This window comes from Zalophus californianus, chromosome 17 (assembly GCF_009762305.2).
Source record: "Zalophus californianus isolate mZalCal1 chromosome 17, mZalCal1.pri.v2, whole genome shotgun sequence".
Taxonomy (NCBI): domain Eukaryota; kingdom Metazoa; phylum Chordata; class Mammalia; order Carnivora; family Otariidae; genus Zalophus; species Zalophus californianus.
In genome coordinates this window covers 44,080,235-44,100,188 of record NC_045611.1, presented here as the reverse complement: position 1 = coordinate 44,100,188, position 19,954 = coordinate 44,080,235, and the positions used below count along the sequence as shown (strand labels likewise).

Below are 19,954 nucleotides of genomic sequence, written 5' to 3'. Positions count from 1 at the left end.
ATGTATATACAGTTTTGAAACTTTCTGTTCACACAGAATCTTACAGTGTACCCCTAGTGCCCACCATCACTAGCTTCAGTAATTATCAGCTAATGGCCAGTCTTGTTTTATCTGTATTCCTACCCACTCCCCCAGCCTCATGTCAGTGGGAAGTAAATCCCAGCTACATAATTTCATCCATAAATATTTCAGTATGTATCTCTAAAATATATCACAATTTGAGAAAAGATTTTCACTCCTTAAAAAAAATGGCGGGGTGCCTGGCTGGCTCATTCGGTTAGGTGTCCAACTCTTGTTTGCAGCTCAGGTCTTGATCTTGGAGTCATGGGTTCAGGCCGTTTTGGGCTCTGTCCTGGGCATGGAGCCTGCTTAAAAAACAAACAAACATTAAAAAAAAAACAATACTGTCATTCCAGATCTGATGGTCAGTGTTCCAATTTCTAACTGATAAATGTCGATTTTTTTTAAAGTTAGTTGAGATCCAAATTATGTCCAGAAATTGCAGTTGTCACGTCTCTGAAGCCTGTTTATCCATTCTTCCTCATCCTTTTTCCCCCGGTCATTTATTTTCTGAAGAAACTAGATTGTTTGCCTTGTAGGGTTTCTCAGAGCCTGGTTTTTGCTGACTGCATCCCATGGCATTGTTTTTGTTGGTTGGTTGGTTGGTTGGTGGTTGTTTTTTTTAAAGATTTTATTTATTTATTTGACAGAGTACAAGCAGGGGGAGAAGCAGGCTCCCCACTGAACAAAGAGCCTGACGTGGGACTCAGTCGCACTACCTTGGAATCATGACCTGAGCCGAAGGCAGATGCTTAACGGACTGAGCCACCCAGGTGCCCTCATGGCATTGTTTTTTTTTGTTGTTGTTTTGTTTTGTTTTTTAAAGATTTTATTTATTTATTTGACAGAGAGAGACACAGCAAGAGAGGGAACACAAAAAAGGGGGAGTGGGAGAGGGAGAAGCAGGCTTCCCACCGAGCAGGGAGCCCGATGCGGGGCTCGATCCCAGGACCCTGGGATCATGACCTGAGCCGAAGGCAGACGCTTAACGACTGAGCCATCCAGGCGCCCCCCTCATGGCATTGTTTAACATGCTCCTCTGTCCTTGGTATTTCTTATAAATTGGTAGTTGGTATCTATAGGCTTGATCAGATTGAAGAAGGTCTTTGTTTTTGTTTCTGTTTGTTGAGATATTGAGACGAAACATTGAGGTGTCTTTTTATGATGTTAGCAAGTATTGTTCAATTGATCTATTGATCCATTAAGGATTACAAATGATACCCTATTTCTTCTTCATTAGCCAAAATATTTTTATGAAGAAGAACTTCCCTTTAACTACCATTTGGTTACCCATGTTATAGTAAGGAAAGGCAGGATAAATGCTTCTTTCTTTCTCTTTATTGGTTTTCAGAATAATGAGTTGGTTCCCTCGCATTCAGCCATGATAACTTACAAGTTTAGGGGTGTGTAGCATATTTATTTAAATACAATTTGGTTATACTCTCACTGATGCTCAAATTGTTCCATGTTTGGGATGTGGAGCCTCTTCCAGCTGGCTTCTTTGTCCTGTGGTGTGACGCCATTAGTCTTTGATCACTTGCTTGCTGTCTGCCACCAGATGTGCCAGGCTCTCCTTGTTCATTTCCTACCTCCCACCTTGAAGTAGCCATTTTCCAAGGAGTGGTGGGTTTTTTGGTTTTTTTTGTTTTGTTTTGGCTTTTTTTGGTATTTTAGTACATTCCCAAATGGTGTATAGAAACCACAAATCACAAGGAGTGCTTCATTCTCTGGTTGGTGATTTTTAGATAGCTGTTTTAATCACATTGCTCAAGTGCCCTCAGGAAGATTATGCATCTATGCATCTGCCCACACAGTAGAGAGATCCCAAAACACCACATTTATCTAATCCTGCAGAAAGCACTTATTTTAAATGTAGACCATTCGATGGGTGAAAAATGGAAAAGTTACTTTAGTTTTCACTTGCATTCCTTTGACTATGATTATGATAGATGACCATTTGTTCACATACTTGACCATTGGTATTGCTTGTAGCATGGTGCCTAAAACAGTAGTAGCTGCTGAATAAATATTTGTTAATGGAATAAATTAATTGTATGTTCATATCCTTTGCTCATTAGTAATGAACTAGTCATATTTTTCTTACTTAAAAGAGCTATTTTTGAGGACGCCTGGGTGGCTCAGATGGTTAAGCGTCTGCCTTCGGCTCAGGTCGTGATCCCAGGGTCCTGGGATCGAGTCCCGTGTCGGGCTCCCTGCTCCTTGGGAGCCTGCTTCTCCCTCTGCCTCTCTCTCTCTCTCTGTGTGTCTTTCATGAATAAATAAATAAAATCTTTAAAAAAAAAAAGCTATTTTTAAGAGGAATAAATGTGTGTAAAGTTCCTAGCACAGTACCTGGAATTCATCAGTGTTCTCTGTCTTGTTATTTGCATAATTGTCATTTATCTCTCTGATTTGGCTTTTTTCCCCCCTATTTTAAAAGATAAGAAATTGAGAGTCAACAAGATTAAGTAGCTTGCCCAAGGCCTCATAAGTGGAGAATCCTAAACTACAAGGGCAAGGGCAAGATAGGGCAGAGTTTCATGTACATAAACAGCTTTACAGATGTGAGACTGGGAAAAGGAAAAATCAGTGTTTCTTCAGGTAATCTGTAAAATGCATGGTCCTAATACAGAAAGTGGCAAGGCGGGTGCCTGGGTGGCTCAGTTGGTTAAGCGACTGCCTTCGGCTCAGGTCATGATCCTGGAGTCCCGGGATCGAGTCCCGCATCGGGCTCCCTGCTCAGCAGGGAGTCTGCCTCTCCCTCTGACCTCCTTCCCTCTCATGCTCTCTCTCTACCATTCTCTCTCTCTCTCAATAAATAAAAATCTTAAAAAAAAAAAGTGGCAAGGCTAGGAACAAAGGTATGAAAGAGCTTAATAAGAATCTTTTTTTTTTTTAAGGGCACCTGGGTGGCTCAGCCATTTAGCATCTGCCTTTGGCTCAGGTCATGATCCCAGGGTCCTGGGATCAAGCCCCACATCGGGCTCCCTGCTCAGCAGGGAAGCCTGCTTCTCCCTCTCCCACTCCCCCTGATTGTGTTCCCTCTCTCGCTGTCTCTCTCTGTCAAAAAAAAAAAAAAAAAAATCTTTAAAAAAAAAGAATCTTTTTTTAAAGATTTTATTTATTTATTTATTTATTTATTTATTTATTCAAGAGAGTGAGAATGAGTGGTGAGGAGGGGCAGAGAGAGAAAGAAGCAGACTCCCCACTGAGCAGGGAGCCTGATGTGAGGCTAGATCCTAGCACCTGTAGATCATGACCTGAGCTGAAGGCAGACACTTAACCAACTGAGCCACCCAGGTGCCCCAAGAATCTTTTTTTTTAAATATTTTTTTTGCTTTGTCCTTACAAAAAGTGAAAATGCTCAAATAGAAGAATACAGAGTATAGAAAACTGTAAGAAAACATTTTGAGTATCTTCACTCAAATATGCATGTTAATCATTTTTGTGTATTTCCTCCTAGCTTCTAAATTTTTAAAAATTCATACTATATGGAGCGCCTGGGTTGCTCAGTAGGTTAAGTATCTGCTCTTGATTTCAGCTCAGGTCATGATATCAGGATCCTGGGATTGAGCCCCAAGGCAGGCTCTGTGCAGGGAGTCTGCTTGAGGATTCTCTCCCTCCCCCTCTGCCCCTCGCCCCACTTGCACACACACTCTCTCTCTAAAATAAATAAATAAATGTTTTTAAAAAATTAATACTTTGGGACACCTGGGTGGCTCAGTCGGTTAAGCAACTGCCTTTGGCCCGGGTCATGATCCTGGGGTCCTGGGATTGAGTCCCATATCGGACTCCTTGCTCAGCAGGGAGCCTGCTTCTCCCTCTCTCTCCCTCTGCTTGTGCTCTATCAAATAAATAAAATCTTTAAAAAAATTAATACTTTATTATGGAAAACTTCAAATATGCACAAAAGTAGAAAGTACAGTGCACTCTCATAATTCTCATCACCCTGCTATAAAAACCATCAATGCATGACCAGTCTTACTTTGTCCATATCCACACCCACTTCCTCTTTCATTGGATTCTTTTTTTTTTTTTTTGTGCATCCTTTTGAAAGCAGAACTTAGGACATATGATATTTGTAAATATTTCAGTAATTATCTCTAAAAGAGAATTTAAAAAGATACCTATATGTCAGTAGAAATTTATAATCTTGAGCCATTAGTAGGGAGGACAATAAAATTTTATACTAAATCTGGCTTAAGCTTATACTTATGATTCTCACTGTGATGGCAGAGACAGTTGTCTCACATGTATTCGGAGAATCAGGAATTTAGGAAAAGGTTTTCCTATGAACAACACTCTTACCCAGAAGTTCTCTCTTTCCTTTTCAAAAAAGGAAAATTTTCAGGTGCAATTGTGAGATGTGAAGGTTGCTTTGTTGTTTGTTTTTATTTTAAAAAATTGAATTAGGGGTGCTTGGGTGGCTCAGTCGTTAAACGTCTGCCTTCGGCTCAGGTCATGATCCCAGGGTCCTGGGATTGAGCCCTGCATCGAGCTCCCTGCTCAGCTGGAAGCCTGCTTCTCCCTCTCCCACTCCCCCTGTTTGTGTTCCTTCTCTCGCTGTCTCTCCCTCTGTCAAAAAATAAAATCTTAAAAAAAAATTGACTGAATTGGTACAACTCTTACCGTAATTCTAAATCCTTGATGTGTTGAGAATTGTATTTGCTTCTTTGCTCCTAGGAGACAGATATATGTTTAATAAATAATAAGTAATAACAGGTAGTAAATCTGAGTTAATAAATTAGGCACATGATAGAACATTTTTGTGGGGAGAAGATGGAGGTGGGAAACCTTCCCTTTACCAAAAACAATTTTTTAGATAGATATAGATATGAAATTCCACACTTAGAAGTCACTATGCCTTAAACTCTAGCTGATGGAGAATTCCATAAATCATTCCAAAGAATTCACATATTTTTAAAAAATATTTTACTTGGGACATCTGGGTGGCTCAGTTGGTTAAATATCTGCCTTCGGCTCAGGTCATGATCTCAGGGTCCTTAGATGGAGCCCTGCATCGGGCTCCCTGCTCAGCGGGGAGCCTGCTTCTCCCTCTGCCTGCTGCTCCCCCTGCTTGTGCTCTCTCTCTCTGACAAATAAATAAACGAAATCTTTAAAAATACATATTTTATTTATTTACTTATTTATTTGAGAGAGACAGAGCATGAGCAGGGGGAGGGGCAGAGGGAAAGGGAGAAGCAGACTCCATGCTGAGCAGGGAGCCCGACACGGGCCTCCATCCCAGGACCCTGGGATCATGACCTGAGCCGAAGGCAGATGCTTAACCGGCTGAGCCACCCAGGCGCCCCAGAATTTACATATTTTAATTTTGGAAATAAAGTTTGATTGTTCACCTTTGTTGGATTCATAAGCGACATTAATGATGCAACAGCTTGCAGTACTTCTCCACCTAGAAATCCCCCAGACAGCTCAAGTGTCATGTCTAAAACAATATTTATAATGCCGCTTTCCCTTCCATATAGCTCTAAAAATCCTCTTTTCCTTCCATATTTCTAATACATCTTGTGTAACAATGTATTTAAAGTTTAAAAATAGTCTGCCTGGTCTCTCAAGCCAGAAACAGGCTGTCAGCTAAGACTTCTTGTACCTTATCTTCTACGTCTAAAATAGTAGTTTTAGAACCAGGTCTGGACTCTGTCACTAGCTAGATGAGGATAGTCTAGCCCCACTAAGCTTCAGTTTGTAGCTCATAGTAGTACATCATGGAGTTATCATGAACACTTAAATGTTAAGGTGTACCTAGCAGTGTTTCCAGCACACAGAAAACCTAAAATCAGAAAAGAAAGTTTGATATTATGTAATCACTCAAACTTACTTAAGTAATTGCAGGCATACCTAAACTGAGTCATTCCTAGTCCCATAATTTCCTCTAACTGTCCTCCCTCTCAGTGAGTGGCCCGCATTGCCCATTCAGTTCCCCAGGCCAGACACCCAGGGACCATCCTTGGCCTCCCTCTCCCTGATAATTCTGAAATCTACTTTGCTTTTCCTCTAGGACACATCTGGAACACACACATCCCTTTTCTGAGTATCAGAAAGAGGTACTTTAGAATAATAGGCCCATGGGGCGCCTGGGTGGCTCAGTCAGTTAAGCATCTGCCTTGGGCTCAGGTCATGATCCCGGGCTCCTGGGATTGAGCCCCGCATTGGGCTCCCTGCTCAGCAGGAAGTCTGCTTTTCTCTCTCTCCCTCTGCAGTTCCCCCTGCTTGTGCTCTCTCTCTGTCAAATAAATAAAAATAAAATCTTTAAAAAAAAAATGAGTAATAGGCTCTGCAGCCAGAATTCTTGAGTTTATATCCAAGGGCTGCTACTTACCGTGTGACCCTAGTTTCATACTTTGTAACTAGGCAGTACTTTTGTTGTAATGATGTAAATATTGCCTAGGACATGCCTGAAACAGTAAAAGCTGAGTACATTTACTTTTTGTTCAACTCAATTCAACAATATTTATTGAGAACCTACTACTATACGCCAAGCACTCTTCTAGGCACTGGGGATACAGTAGTGAACAGAACAGACAGAAAGCCCCACCTTTGTGGAGGTTGTATTCCAACGGGGGAAGAGAGAATCATATAGTGAGTAGATTCTGCAGTGTGTTGGAAGATGGTATGTCCTAAGGTGAAAAAAGGGCAAGGTAAAGGAGACTGAGAATATGAGGGAGGTGCAAGGACAGTTATCACGATTTATTATCATTACCACATTATCTAATAATTATATTCATTAATTGTGCATGTTTCTTATTAATAATGTTACTATTTATAATTACTATGCTAAATATGCAGTATAATCAATAATTATTTTTTATTATTACCATTTTTATCATTGCCTTAATTCAGGCCTCATCATCTCTTATCTGCCACCAAAGAGCTGGATCTAAAATTAAATATAAGCACATCACATCAATAGTCTTTCCTCACTTAAGGAATAGAGGCTAAGCTCCCTAATTTAGCACAAAGTGCCCCCTGACCCCTCAGCCTTGGACCTATGTGACTGGAGCTGGGCTCACCAGCTCCATCTCTTAGCCCTCCCACTGGAAGTACCCAAGCTGCTTCAGCTCATCCTCACAGCCCATTATTTCCTATGATGTGATAGGGTCACTGTGATCTCATCTGAAATGAGAGAGAAGGATGCTCTGCAACCACAAAAATAACAAAACATTGAGGTACAGGGTAATGACTGTTCTAGTTTTGGGTACTCAAAGTAAAGATAAGAACGGTTTCGGTGTTGATAAACATAACAGATTACATTTAGAAAATAAAGGAACATTTAGAGTCCATTTAGTCACCAGAGTTTCTTGAAACATGCAGTTCAGTGTGAAAATTAATCATGACTTATAATTGTTTGCCTGACAGAAAAGATCTTCGACTTCCTAAGATAGGGTGTCAAGGTCATCAGTTTACTTGGTCAACTTCCTACTTTCTATCCTCATGTGTCCCCAGTGGAAGCATTCTCTCTGGGGACAAAGATCTTCAAATCAGCAGAGTTCCAAGTTTCCAGGAAGGTAAGGAAAAATTCTGCCAGTTATTGGGTATAACAATGAGAGGAGCCACTCTTCCTTCCACTCCTTGATTCCCAGGTCCATGTATTTGGCTATGGGGGAGACGGCACCATATGAGGGTCTCTGAGTCAAAGCACATACTAAATCCTGTGAAAACAGAACTCCATCTTTCCAGGTTGTTGACTCCCAACTGGTGCCATAACTGAGTCTTCAGTAAGTTATTCCACCTTTCAATTGGGCTAGCCAGTGCCAGATGATAGGGTATGTAGTTAGACCAAGTAATTCCACAGGCATGAAACTATTATTGACGTTCCTTTGCTGTGAAATGACTTCCTTGACCAGATTCAATGCTGTAAAGAATGTCATGATGGTGAATAAAACATTCTGTGAGTCCACCTATAATGGCTCCAGCACAAGCATTATGGGCAGGGAAGTCAAGTCCTTTTCCAGAATATATGTCTATTCTCATGAGGATAAATCTCTGCCCAACCAACCTGCCACCACGTTGATGGTCCTTACAGGGAAGATTCCTTATCAGGGACACTATGTTGGTGTCTTCTGTTAGCAGATTAAGCACTTGGCAGTTAACTGGCTAGTATTAACCAGGTCAGCCTCGATGAGGGAAGTCCACATTGTTGAGCCTATGCATAACTTCCATCCATGCCACCATGACCACTTTGTTCATGGGTCCATTAAGAAAGCACTGGCTGGCTGGGGAAGAAGGCTGACATCCACAGAATGTGTCATTTTTGTCTACCTGATTATTAAGAAGCTCCCTCTGCAGCGGGAGTTCTTTAGTGGGCATTCATATGGAAGTCCTCCTTGAAAGCCTGTGCTCATCAGAGAGCTCAATGCATATACCTCTTCTCCAGAATTCCTCGTCACCAATTTTCCAATATTGTTACTTCCAAGTCCCTGACCAACGCTAGCAACTGCCCACGAAACCATGCAGATTCATACTTCTGGCTCTCTCTCTAAGCCAGCCAAATGGGAAAAACCAAATATATTGCCCAAAGTCCTGCCCACTGAAAGGAATCATTCTTCACCATTGTCCTTCAGGATTACCTCTGAGCAGGGTTGTAATGCCATAGCTATCAACTTCTCAGGCGGCACCAGCGTATCATGCAGACCCATCTGTTTTCCAGGCTCACGTTTGTACTTCCTCAGCCAGCCCATTGTAAGGAACATTCCATGTGGACCGTAGGCATGCAGGAGTCAATGCCATAGGAGTTGGTGCCATATGGATCTGAGCCACCTGCTTGTGCATGTGCAGCTCACTGGTACCTTCTGGACGTGCCCAAGTTTGGTCTCTTCTGTACCATTCTTATCTGATGATAGATTGGTGCTGCTCACACCCAACCTTATGGCCAGATGGGTCAGACAACATACAGCTTATGATGGAAAGCTCAGGCTGAATGGTCACCTCATGCCCCACAGTCAGGATTTCAGTCTCTACAAAGGCCCAGTAGCAAGACAAAAGCAGTTTCTCAAAAGGAGAATGATTAGCTGCAGAAGATGGCGTAATTTGCTCCAAAATTCTAGAGGTCTGCTTTGTGATTCTCCTACTGGTGCTTACCAGAGCCTCCGTACAGCATCCCTATTTACCATAAACACTCAAGTATTTTGGGATCCTCTGGATCCTAAGGCCAAGTGGTCAAATGGCTTCTACTGCAGCCTCAACTTTCCACAGAGCCTTCTCTTGTTCTGATTGCCACTAGGAACTTGCAGTTGTACGTGTGACTATAGCACATTCCAATGTCACACACGTTGCCTCCACAATCCAAAAACCTGCCAAACTTTGTGCCTCTTTGTTCATTGTAGGTGATGTACTTTGGAGGAGATACGTTGACATCCTCCAGACCACGGAACCCAAGAAATTTCACTGAAGTTATGGCCCCTGATTTTCGGGGAGTTTGTTTCTTACCCACTTGTGTATATGTTTTACTGAGGTATGTAAAGCCCTTCCTACTTCCTGCTTCTCAGATCCAGTCAGCATAATGTCACCGATGTAATGCACCAGGATGATCTTCTGATCAAGATTTCTGCAAACCGCTTTACATCAAAGAACAGGAGAGCTGACACAACCCTGAGGCAACACCGTGAAGGTACATGGGTAAAAGAAAATTGCTTCTGGTAGTTCTTCCAAATTGGTATCGAGAAAAAGGCATTGGCCAGGCCAGTAGCTGCAGCCCAGGTAGGTGGGGATATGTTGATTTTTTCTAGTAGAAGTACTACGTATGGGACAGGAGCTGCAATGGGAGCACCATCAGGTTAACTTTACAATAGTGCAGCCAAACCGGTGAATTAAATGAAGGTATCAATTTATCAAGTAATTGGGCGCCTGGGTGGCTCAGTTGGTTAAGCAACTGCCTTCGGCTCAGGTCATGATCCTGGAGTCCCGGGATCGAGTCCCACATCGGGTTCCCTGCTTGGCAGGGAGTCTGCTTCTCCCTCTGACCCTCTTCCCTCTCGTGCTCTCTGGCTCTCATTCTCTCTCTCTCAAATAAATAAATAAAATCTTTAAAAAAAAAAAAAATTTATCAAGTAATTACTTTCTGCAATTCCTTCAAGGATGCAGTATTGCTTGCTATTTACTGTCTTTGAAGGGGAAAGAAGTTTCAGGAACTTCCATTCAGCCCTTCCTATAATAATGGCCTTCATCTACCAAGGGTCGAGATACAGTGGCTCAGCCCTTTTGTCCCCGGGCAGCTCTGTAGGGCCAGCCTATCCCAGTTCCACAGCTCCTGGTGGGTTGACAAAGGCATGTCGCTGTTGCTTTGCAGCCGGACTTCTGCCCCTAACCAGCTCTGCTGCCTTCAATCTCCCAACAGATGCTGATCCCATAGCACCACGTGTCGAACATCCTGAATGCAGACCTCTTAAGAGTCTGCTTCCTGTGGACCTTCAGCCTTTCTAATATTTTCAGAGCAAGAAAAAGATCAAAGTTCTCAGCTCAATATTTTAATTGTGCTATGAGTGTTAATGAAGAAAGATTTTATTTATTTGAGAGAGAGAGAGACAGCGAGAGAGGGAACACAAGCAGGAGGAGTGGGAGAGGGAGAAGCAGACTTCCCGCTGAGCAGGGAGCCCGATGTGGGGCTCGATCCCAGGACCCTGGGATCATGACCTGAGCCGAATGCAGACACTTAATGACTGAGCCACCCAGGCACCCCTTATTTTTATTGTATTTAATTATATCTGGCATGACAAGATATCAATCAATATTCTTATTTTATTTTGGTATATTTAATGAAGTATATAATTTTTCAGGGACAAATCAACTGTGATAAATTAGGAACTCTACCTCTCAGTGATAAGACTGTATCTTATCAAATCTAGGCTATTATTTGAGAACAACCCAGAACCCCAATTCTTGTAAATATAAACAATTTTTTTAGGCAATTAAGTCTGCCATGGAATTGATAGTCTATTTCCTTAAAGCACTAGTACTCCACGCTGCACAATACTTTCCACTAATGTTACATATCAGGCAAGATACATAAAACTCCTTTATGGAGGTTTAACTGTATTTAAATTTAACTTTATATGCACAAGACCGAATACACTAATAGGATTGGGAAGAGACACTGTTAATCAGTATACATTAAACTGGCAAATTTGTAAAAGGAATTACAAGTGATGGACCTACAAGCATAACCAGAAAAACCAGGGGAGCTATTAAATTGTTGGAAGAATTGTAGGAACAATTCTTCATATAACAAAGCTCTGGCACTCAAAGAGATTCTTCTGAATCTCATTAAGTAGCTTTGAAAATGCAGCAAGAATTGTTTAAATAAAGCTCATCAAAGAACTGATTTTTTAAAAGATTTTATTAATTGAGAGAGAGAGAGAGAAAAAGCATGAGTCGGGGGAGGGGCGGGGAGAGGGGCAGAGAGCGAGGAAGAGAGAGAATCCCAAGCACGGAGCCCAATGCAGGGCTCGATCTCAGGACCCCGAGATCATGACCCAAACCGAAATCAAGAGTGGGCCACCCAACCGACCCAGCCACCCAGGCACCCCAAAGAGCTGAATTTTTGAAATAACATATTTTGTTCAAAGATTGGAGCTACCATCCGGAATTTAATTGAGGGTGAACTGAACTCCGTAATGAGATACACATTTCCTACTTGAAAAGTAATTTCATTTGGCAAATATTTTTAAAGCTGCTATTTAACAAACAAAAACTGACACATTTAACTGTTACTCTTCGCATTCTTAATGGATTGCATTGGAAGTACAGGGGGAATTATATGTTTCAACATGTGGAACATATTCAAGGACTCCAAAGGAAATTATTAGACAAGCAAAACAAAAGTAATCACCAGCATTGTTGCAATGTATTGAAAAGAACAATGTTAAGGTGGTTTGAATGAAATAAAATAGCAAATATTGTTTAAAATCCTGCACCTGGGTGGCTCATCAGTTGGTTAAGTGTCTGCCTTCAACTCAGGTTGTGATACCAGGGTCCTGGGATCAAGCCTCGAGTCCCATTCGGTTCCCTGCTCGGCGGGGAATCTGATTCTCCCTCTGACACTACCCCCGCTCGTGCTCTTGTGCTCTCTCTCTCTCAAATAAATAAAATTAAAATTAAATAAAATCCTATTTGTCCATTTAACCTTTGCAAACTAACCGGTTAAATGAATCATGGAAAATCCATGCACTGGAATACAGTACAACTTATAAAGAAATAGAGAGAGTGAGGAAGGTATTTATGTACTTATATGTACTCCAACAAGTTTACAACAGAGTCTAGTGTTGGTTAAGTGCTCAGTAAATGTTAGCTATTATCATCCCACCAGAATGTAAGCTACATGAATGTATGGGGTTCTTTTCAGTTTCCTTCACTGCTAATCCGTAGTGTCTAGAACAGTGCCCAGCACGCAGTAGGTGCTCAGGAAATATATTTCAATTTTTAATCATGGAAAATTTCAAACATATACAAAAGTAGAACAAACAGAATAATGAACACCACTTCCTCATTTCTTTTTTCTTTTTTTTAAGATTTTTTTTTTTTTTTTAAGATTTTATTTATTTGACAGAGAGATAGCGAGAGCAGGAACACAAGCAGGGGGAGTGGGAGAGGGAGAAGCAGGCCTCCCGCCGAGCAGGGAGCCCGATGTGGGACTCGATCCCAGGACCCTGGGACCATGACCTCAGCCAAAGGCAGACGCTTAACGACTGAGCCACCCAGGCGCCCCACTTCCTCATTTCTATGACCCATCCTCAGCAAACTTGCTTCATCTACACTCCCACTCGCTTTTCCCCCATGATGGGTTTCAAATCAAACCAAGACATCCTATCATTTCATCCATAAATACTAAAAGTTGCATCTTTAAGTGATAACTCCCTATTACCCCTAAACAATTAATATTAATTCATTAAAACAATAAAATATCCAGTCAGTGTTCACATTTCCTCGTTGGGTCATATATATGTTTATATTTTTTGTTTGTTCAAAACATATGCACATTTTTTGTTCAAATCAGGACCAATATTATTGAATGAATCTACTGATTTCAGGAATTAATTATTCTTTTATGACTGAGAAAGCTGAGTATATTTGGGGGGTGTTGTTGTATTTTTGGGGGGTGCTGGGTTTTGCTTTTGTTTTTTATGTACACGTAAAATTTCCCTGGAAGGACACACAAGATACAAATAACATGGAACTGTTCCCCTGGAGTCTTCAGGGGGATAAGACTTCTCTCCCTATTCACACTTACGAATTTTATTTTTAAATTAAATTAAATTTAATTTAAATTCAATTAATTAACACATAGTGTATTACTGTTTCAGAGGTAGAGGTCAGTGATTCATCAGTTGTATGTAACACCCAGGGCTCATGACATCACATGTCCTCAATGCCCATCGCCCCGTTACCCCATCCCTCCACCCTCTCCCCTCCAGCAACCCTGTTTGTTTCCTATGGTTAAGAGCCTCTTATGGTTCGTCTCCCTCTCCGATTTCATCCTGTTTTCTTTCTCCCTCCCTTCTCCTAGGCTGCTCTGTTTCGTTTCTTAAATTCCACATATGAGTGAAATCATATGATAATTGTCTTTCTCTGATTGACTTATTTTGCTTAGCAGAATACCCTCTAGTTCCATCCATGTCATTGCAAATGGCAAGATTTCATTTTTTCGGATGGCTGAGTAATATCCCGTTGTATATACATTTTTAAGATTTTATTTATTTATCTGACAGAGAAAGAGAGCACAAGCAGGGGGAGCAGCAGAGGGAGAGAGAGAAGCAGGCTCTCTGCTGAGCAGGGAGCCGGATGTGGGGCTCCATCCCAGGGCCCTGGGATCATGACCTGAGCCACAGGCAGACGCTTAACGACTGAGCCACCCAGGTGCCCCATAAGTTAAAAGTTTTAAAAATCAAGTCCTAGGGGGAGTCTGGGTGGCTCAGTCGGTTGAGCCTCTGGCTCTTGATTTCAGTTCAGGTCATGATCTCAGAGTTATGAGATCGAGCCCTGAGTCCGGCTCCACGCTCAGCATGGAGTCTGCTTGAGATTCTCTTCCTCTCCCTCTGCCCCTTCCCCTGCTTGTGTGCTCTTTCTCTCTCTCAGAATAAATAAATAAAATCTTAAAAAAAAAAATCAAGTCCTTGGGGTGCCTGGGTGGCTCAGTTGGTTGAGTGTAGGACTCTTGATTTCAGCTGGGGTCATGATCTCAGGGGCCTGAGATGGACCCAGGCGTTGGGCTCCGTACTCAGCGGGGAATAAGCTTGAGGACTCTCTTTCCCTCTGCCTCTCCTCCCGCTCTCTCTAAAATAAATCTTTAAAAAATAAAAGTAAAAATCAAATCCTAAAACATCACGGAAGAGGATCAGTGTGGAAGGTCCAGGTGGGAGGGGCGACTGTTCTAGGCCTGCCACAAGATGGCAGCAGAGTGACACCAAAGCTTGGTTCTAGACCCTGGAAGGGTGTCTGAGTCAGTCTCCCTCCACCTCCACAAGGGGCAAATCCTGGTGGGTCCCTGCCCACTTTTGCCCTGAGTTGTTGACTTGGCTGGGCTAAACCATCCCCAGGTTCCTTTTTTTTTTTTTTTTTTAAGATTTTATTTATTAGAGAGAGAGCCCATGAGTGGGGGGAAGGGCAAAGGGACAGGGAGAGGGACAAGCAGACACCCTGCTGAATGGGTTAGCCCAAGGCAGGGCTCCATCCCAGGACCCTGAGATCATGACCTGAGCCAAAGTCAGATGCTTAACCCACTGAGCCACCCAGGTACCCCCATCTGCAGATTCCTGATCCACAAAAACTGTATAAGATAATAAATGTTGTTTGAAGCTGCTACATTTTGGGGTAATCTGTTAATTGGCAGTAATTAATACACTGGACATCATACCAAAAAATATTTAGGTATATGGGGTGTGTGTTTTACGATTTTTATTTTGGTGGGGGGCAGCTGGGTGGTTCAGTTGGTTCAGCATCTGACTTTGGCTCAGCTCATGATCTCAAGGTCCTGGGGTCAAGCCCCATGGTGGGCTCCCCTCTGAGCAGAGAGTCTGCTTCTCCCTCTCTCCCTCTACTCCTCCTCTGGTTCGTGCTCTCTTTGTCTCTCTCTCAAATAAAGAAAATCTTTTAAAAATTATTTTTTTAAAGTAATTCTACATCCAGCATGGGACTTAAACTCTTAACCCCAAGGCCAAGAGTTACAGGCTCCACCAACGAGCCAGCCAGGCTCCCCTAAGTATGTATTTCTAAAACATAGACTTTTTTTTTTTAACACAACCACCAAAACCATGTCACATATAAAAATTTTCAAATTATTTGTAAAATGAAATATTCAAGCATTTGGGGAAGTATCTAGAGGAAGAATACAGATATCTGCAATTTACTTTGAAACACATCAAAAAAGATATAGATTGATACAGATATAGATGGCTAGTTATATGATAAAGCAAATATAGCAAATGTTTACGGTAAAATAAAATCTAGGTGTTAGGTATATGAGTGTTCACTCTAAGATGTCTTCACCTTCTCTGTAACTTTGAAAATTTTTTTTGTACTAAAATGTTGAAGGAAAAGTCCATTATTGTTCAAGTTTCCAAGTGTCTCAAAAATGTCACAATTTCTTCTTTGACTGTTTGTTCAAAAAGGTCTACATATTGACATTGGTTGGTATAGGCATGGTCTTTAGACCACAGTATTTTGTCGCCTTTTTGTTACAGCAACAAAGTCTTCAAGCTAGCTAATACAGGGCAGCATAGTCTATATCCCCCAGCTGGCTCCTTACCCAGAGTTTGAGCTCTTTTGTCCTGCAAGTCGACAAAACCATTTCTAAAAGAGATCTGAGCAATGACAGCAGCAGCTTCTTGATTCGGGCTTCCTGACTCCAGGTCAGTGCCACAGGGGGGGTGTGTTCTCAACCTCATCCCTGAAGGGGCCACTTCTGAGCAAACGGCTTTCTGAGGTCAGCTTTTAGATGCTTCCAGTCATTCCCGGATCGCTAGCCTGGAAGCAAGATGTGTGTTGGGAGCCTGATACCGGACTCAATCAGAACCTGAGCGGAAGGGAGCCGCTTAACCGACTGAGCCACCCAGGCGCCCCTCCCTGAGGCAAGCTCTTGGCTGCCTGTTCTGCCTCCCTGGGGCCTGGGACCTGTGCAAGGGCATCAGGAGGGTCAAGGTCCAATACGCATCCATTGTCTATGACCTCTGAGGGCAGGGCAGAGGGTCAGCCCTGCCCCTTCAGTCACCATGCCATGGCACATTCAACAGGTAACCCAGCAGGAAAGAATGTTTTGCCCACCTTTGATCCCTGGCTCTTCTTGGCACTGAAGTTGCATTACCCCAGGCACCATGCCCATGGGAAGGGCAGATGCCTGGTTTGACTTCCCCATCTCTGGCCAGGACACAAGGAGTTGGTGCAGTGGCCAGTGGGGAGAGGGGAAGCCAGCAGCCAGTGGGCAGTCTAGTTAATGACACATGCTGTCATTAGGCACATTTGTGGGCATACAAAAAGTTGCAGGGCAGGTGCCCCAGATGCCTGTCCCTGCTCACCCCAGAAGTTATCCATTGCCCGAGGGAGCACAGAATTAAATAGCAGATTCAAAAAACTATGACAGGTTGAGAGAGATCACAGAAAAAAAGGAAAAAGCTTTATATTTTAGTATTCTTAAATAGATTTTTTAAAAAGATTTTATTTATTTATTTGACAGAGACAGTGAGAGAGGGAACACAAGCAGGGGGAGTGGGAGAGGGAGAAGCAGGCTTCCCGCTGAACAGGGAGCCTGATGTGGGGCTGGATCCCAGGACCCTGGGATCATGACCTGAGCTGAAGGCAGACACCCAACTGACTGAGCCACCCAGACGCCCCAATATATTTTAGTATTCTTAATGGCACTTTTTTCCCTGCTGTTTCAAGAAGGGGTCCCACGTTTTCATTTTGCACAGTCCCCACAAATTAGGTAGCAATCCTGATTAGAAGGCACTCTTTCAGTCTTTCCAACCTTTCCGGCATTCAATCCCTAGATGGATTTCTATTTTCTTCCCTGAACACTGATGCTACGGCTGCAGATAACAGGGTACAAGTGGATGAGTGGCACAAGGGCGGCCATTCCCTGAGGACGCTCAGAAATATCTAGAAGATAGAAGTAAGACAAGCACGGAGGTCCTCCTTTATTAAATGTGTGGGAGGGCGCCTGGGTGGCTCAGTTGGTTAAGCAACTGCCTTCGGCTCAGGTCATGATCCTGGAGTCCCGGGATCGAGTCCCGCATCGGGCTCCCTGCTCGGCGGGGAGTCTGCTTCTCCCTCTGACCCTCCCCCCTCTCGTGCTCTCTATCTCTCATTCTCTCTCTCTCAAATAAATAAACAAAATCTTTAAAAGAAAATGTGTGGGAGTGAGCAAATGAGAGAACATTTGGATTACATTTCCTTCAACAAATATTTATCAAATCCACCCATGTGCCAGATGCTGGGGATGCAATGGAGTCTAAGTCAACAGATGGATAAATAGAAAAGCTACAGTTCTCCAGGGTGACAAACTGAGCACAGAGGTGGGGTAAGACAGGAAGCAGCCAAGACAGTTGCTATGCAGCCAAGTCATTTTGTATGCATGTTTAACAAATGCAGAGTCAAATATGGATTCACAAGAAGCCAAGACATCACACACACACACAAAAATACCCATTCAAACAAGGAAAATTATGCTGCCCTCCATTCCACTCAAGGAGTGAACAGCATATGCTCCCGAGTGAGTATGAGATATGGGCATAATCTACTACTTCCTTGGTTCCCATGTCTCACATGGATAAATGTGTGCTCTCTCTCTCTCTCTCTCAAATAAATAAATAAAATCTTTAAAAAAAAAACAACTCAAAGTAAGTAAGTGCATCAGCTCTCTCTGCCCTAGTCCTTACTCTTAGGGCAATGTGATGAAAGCCAGGTCAATTGTCCTATGTGAGTAGCTGGGTGGCCCATGGGCAAGAGACAATGAAAAATTATTTTTCTCTGCTTAACAATGAGGCAGCTCTGTGCCTACAGATCTATGAGGGGAGACCAGAAGAGACACTGGTGCAGTGAACCAGGACGGAGAAGACAGGGTGGCCTGGACCAGGGTGAAGGAGCTGGGGAAAAGAGGTGAACGGAAGTGAGAGACCCAGGATCCCTCCTCAGGAATTAGGAATGGGGAAGTAGGGAACAATGCTGAAAATTGGAAGCAGTTGGCCACACCAAGCCCTGTCCCATGAGAGGCCAACTCAAATGCCTACCAGGACAGGGCAAGGAATATGAATTAAGTGAAATAGGTATAAGATATTAGGGGTTGGTGGGGACTTGGGTGAAGTGGAAATGCATGTCCCTATGTCAGTAGCAAACTACCCCAAATTTAGTGACTTCAAATAATAAGCATCTATTAATTTCTCCTGATTTTGCATTCCCTTCCTCGCTGCCTGTCAAATAAATAAAATCTTAAAAAAATAGATATGAATATAGATATATAATTTGTTTCTTAACCATCTTAAGGTAATAAGTTACAGATACGATACCTTTTACTCCCAAATACTTCAGCCTGTATTTCCCCAAAACAAGGACATCCTGTTACATAACCACTGCACAATCATCAAAATCAGGAAATTAACACTGACACGATTTTATTGTCTAATCCACAGACCTTTTTTTAAAATTCACCCACTGTCCCACAAATAAAAAGTTTTAAGTGATTTTTCCTAATCCAAGATTCAATCTATAAATTGTGGATCATCAGGGTTTTCCTTTGTTTAAGCCCTTATCCGTTAGAGATACATATGTAAATATGAAATATGATGTTGGCATTTGCTTTAAAATACTTCAATAAAGGGGAAAAAGGAGTTGAATGGGGCAAATACATGAAAAACACTGTAATCGTGGTCATTGTTGAAGCAGGTGATGGGTCCTTTCTCCCTGCTTTTCTGTTTTGAAATCTTCCATAGTAAAAGGAAAATTAACTAAGTATAAAAATACTTGATATATAACTCTGTTAAAAAGAAAAATCACAGGCCCAAGATAGAGTCACTTGTGCTAAGGCCCCACTTCAGTAAACCGAGACTTAATACCTAACCTAATTGTAGTTTCCATACCCCCAGGAATGTAAGGGGAATTTACTGGTCAACACTAGGAGGCAATCCCATAAACCCCAACCATTCCCCTTAGGAGGGAGACCTAGCCTAAAACAATGCATTCTTTGCTAATTCCTGCCCCCACCCCCAGGCCTTTCAAAACGTTTCCCTTTCTGTAGCTGCAGGGTGCTCCCCAACATTCGCTAGATGAAATGCTGCCCAATTCATGAATCATTTAATAAAATCTTTCAGATCTTCACATTTACTCAATTAAATTTGTTTTTTAACAAGCCTACCGCTAGAAAGCAGTAAAAATAAGGGCTCTTATTTGTTTCTGTGCAGTTGTGATTAGCTCAGTTATGCAATAATTTTGCAGGTTATTACCATGATTATAACTGTTAGCTCAGTTATGCCGTTCTATGAGCTCATTTAATGCTCTCAACACACCTCTGAAGAAGATCCTGACTTAGCCTCCACGTTACAGATACGGTAACTAAGGCTCGGAGGTGCAATCACCCAGTCTAGGTACATAGAACAGGAAGTTGGAATCCTTTTATCTGCTCCCTCACTCGCTCTCCAATACGAACTCCGGTAAGGATAGATCTGAGAGACCCCGGGAGAGGAACTGCACTTGCCCCAGACGAGTATCTCCGCAGAAACAAACCAAAAAATGTATTCCCAGGCTCCATTTACCTCTCTCCACTTGCACCAGCAGAAATTCCGAGTAACAGATGGATGCTTCGGACCTCTTGGCGCGGGGGGCGGGACTGGAGCGTCCCCTCGGCCTGCCTATTGCACGAATCCGAATCCGGCAGCCGGATTTGCCCGGCTTCCCC

At 42.6% G+C, this 19,954-nt stretch overlaps 1 long non-coding RNA gene across 1 annotated transcript; it reads right to left on the bottom strand.

The window, feature by feature from the left end:
- Positions 1–314: 314 nt before the first annotated feature.
- Positions 315–19,946, bottom strand: LOC118356435. The gene is made up of 3 exons (XR_004819736.1): positions 19,812–19,946; positions 4,690–4,739; positions 315–365 (listed from the first exon to the last, which is right to left on the bottom strand). It is a non-coding gene; the product is annotated as an uncharacterized LOC118356435 (long non-coding RNA).
- Positions 19,947–19,954: the final 8 nt, after the last annotated feature.